Source organism: Haliotis rubra, unplaced genomic scaffold (genome assembly GCF_003918875.1).
Source record: "Haliotis rubra isolate DU_JTF1 unplaced genomic scaffold, ASM391887v1 Scf2244, whole genome shotgun sequence".
Classification (NCBI taxonomy): domain Eukaryota; kingdom Metazoa; phylum Mollusca; class Gastropoda; order Lepetellida; family Haliotidae; genus Haliotis; species Haliotis rubra.
In genome coordinates, this window is record NW_025766275.1 from 1 (window position 1) to 3367 (window position 3367).

General features: G+C 40.1%; 1 long non-coding RNA gene across 1 annotated transcript; it reads left to right on the forward strand.

The window, feature by feature from the left end:
• Positions 1 to 588: 588 nt before the first annotated feature.
• On the forward strand, positions 589 to 2903 carry LOC124277616. Its single transcript, XR_006898873.1, has 4 exons — positions 589 to 733; positions 1406 to 1517; positions 2287 to 2396; positions 2795 to 2903. It is a non-coding gene; the product is annotated as an uncharacterized LOC124277616 (long non-coding RNA).
• The last annotated feature ends 464 nt before the right edge of the window (positions 2904 to 3367 follow it).

Below are 3367 nucleotides of genomic sequence, written 5' to 3' on the forward strand. Positions count from 1 at the left end.
GCAGTGATCTGATCAGTCGCCGCCATATCATACTCGGCCTTGACGTTTCCCCACAGGAACCGTTCTTGGATCATCAAGTGGCATTCACTGTTACTTTTGTAAACCAGACAGGTCATGTACACACTGTAACAGTGGCTGGTATGGATCTGGATGCACACACCCACACCCACCCACGCAACCACGCACCCACGCACGCACGCACGCGCATCGCACGCACGCACGCACGCACGCACGCACGCACGCACGCACAATATGCATACACACATACACACATACACAATGTCCACCGAAGCCTGTCCTGGAGCTGTCACAAAACCACAGGCTTCTGCAAGTCCTGTCTAGAAGGAACGTATGCGACTTCTGTCAAGGCAAATGTTCTCCGAACTGTAATGGCGGCAGATTGTGCAATCGTAGGGATGGAGACTGTTCACAGGGATGTCAGAAAGGTTTCCATGGTAGTAGATGTACTGTGATGTGTGGACACTGTGTAGATGGAGCTTGTGAGAGACTTTCAGGTAGCTGTATTGCCGGGTGTACGGACGGATGGACAGGACAGACATGCAGTGAAGCGTGCAGGGCTGGATGTATCAAATGTACAACGCCCAACGCGTGTGTGCTGTGTGACAGAGACCTCCAAGGGCCATTTTGTAATGTAACAAAGACGATGACTATCTTTCCACCGTCTCCACCAGCCAAAAACCACCCTTTGAATGATTCAGACATTGCAATAAAAGTAAGTATAAATGTACATACCAGGATCAATAACCCCGTGTGAAGTTGTTTGTCTTTTAGGAGTGCTTCCCTGACACCAACATTACTTTGAGCTGGTAGAAAGCGCATCCAAAACAATATATTAATATGCTCTTACCCCTTACACCTGATTGAACAGTCAGGGACCACTTTTCATCGAAGAAATATATAACAACTCCTTACTACTATGTACTAGTATTTTGTTTCTGAAACGACAGAAATCTCGATTTACAACATGATATAGACTTGCATAGGCTGTATTGGATATATTTCTGGCAGGGGTTGTATGCCAGACTACAGGATTTTGTGTTTATATTTTTGTGTGAAAGACACATTGTAATCTCGTCGATTTCGTATGCATATTTGTATTTTGGTATTTCAAATATTTCAAATACGGAACATGTGAATCTTCTAGGATATCAGGGGCGGTGGGGTAGCCTTGTGATTAAAGCTTTCGTTAGTCAAGCCGAAGACAAGTTCGATTCTAGACATTAGTACAATGTGTGAAGCCCATTTCTGGTGTCCCCAGCCGCGATATCGATGGAATGTTGCTAAAAGCGGCATAAAACTAAACTTACTCACTCACTCTATATTAACATCCACCTGTTTGTTACAGTAACTCAGTATTGTTTAACATATTTCTTTATATTTACAGCTGATGTGGAGTCTGGAGCAGCTGTTGGCATTTCCTTGGGAATAATATTCTCAGTTCTCATTCTCCTCCTCATTATATGCGTATTGGTATACACGGACGGAATTAAAAAAATGTAAGTCTTAGGACTGACTAAGAACTTATGAAGGGCACCATATGCGTCGAAGTGGTTCAATTTCCGACATCTGTCCCCATTAAGAAGTAAGTCCGTTATGCTACACTCGACAAAATGGGACTTTATCCTACAGAATGATACCACATGTAACGACTGGCTACACTACAATGTAATTTTTTTATGAGTTACAATAGGTATTAGTTTACAGTGGTTCCAATACAGAATACTACACCATATCTTACCTGTTAATAATAGGATATGCGGATTGCAATAGTAGAAGTTTCTTCACCACGGACGTAGAAACAATCACTCAGGTATTCTGTGACTGCATCAAGGTGCATCTTATCTGGAAATTACTTGAAATATGGCTTTACGACGAAATAGATACAAAACTTGACAATACAGACACACGCAATACTTGGTTATCCAAGCAGAAACAATACTCCAATCAACATTATCATAATTTTTTCAAAACGTGATATTCAAATGGATTCACAAACCTATGCCACCATTCCATACTTTCCAGAATGAAGTAAAACAATACTACATGATCACTAAATGTTCCCCAGCAATAGATTTGTAATTGAGGTCGGAATCCACACGTTTCCACTCTAGTGCTGTTCCGTATATACAGAGACAGATGCTATTTCAAATCAGCCAGGGGTCTTTGTTACGTGTTTTAATGTTAACTGATGATAAATGCAATGACAGAATAGAATAAAAATAATCTATTAAAAATAGTAACAGATGTAAACTCTAATATCTTCAGCCGTCGAGTGTTTGATCCGGCATATAAGACAAATCGCAAACCCCATCAGGAACCTCTGTATCACCACGATGAATTAGGTAGTCCAACTATCAGCAGAAGTCATCTGAAACGTAAGTACTTGCCTTGGCTTTTCGTGTGCTTGTGAAGGATGTCATTGGTGGAGTAAGCCACGCTCACAGATGATATAGTCCCAATTGTACACTGGACACTGTTTTAGCAGATTATGGGAAAATCTTTTGTCGGTGTTGCTCGTACAGTATTGACGATTATGTTCCTAACATGAGTCAATACACTGTTTTGAGATCAAACAATCTACTTTCACCCGTATCACCTCTATTATACACCGGTTATGAATATTTAACAGTATCATATTTGCCTTGACAAAACACGTGGTAACGGCAACTTGCGTTGGATGTTCTTGTAGTAATATGTTTCGAATTATGAAAGCAATTAAATAACGATGTGTATTTGGGTTTTGTTTGTACATGTGTGTTTTTATTGTTGACAGTAAATGAACATACAGACAGAAAATAGAGTGAAGGGCATTTCTTGAGGAGATAATATGGACCATTTGAGGTAAACAACGAAAGGCTTGACCATGAAGACGGACCTCAAAATAGTCGCACACGTGTGAGTGGCGGTTGTCACAGGTAGAACAGACCATACTGGCCCTTTTCGTGAACACCTGGTGTCATCATGGATTTCCACAAACCAATGGGTATGTTTATATGTATATATATATATATATACGCACAAAATGTCCAAAGTAGTACAGGTGTTCAGTCATAAATATTGCATAGATAAATAAAAACAGAATGCCTTTTTCTCCAACATGTTTCGTTCTTTACTCTTCAGGGAGATTGTAGCGGTTACAGTATGACGTCATTACATATATATTGTGACGTCATAATAGGGACAACATTCTAGAGCGACAAGGTCACAGCTTGCAATGGTTTAACATTGGTTTGTACTTGTCTATGAAGTAGTGTTCTTTTAAAATTCGTTTTACTTTGTCCGAATTTTGAACTTGATAAAAGGAAATATTGTAAATTTAACATCGTTTCCTTTCGCACAGACATCT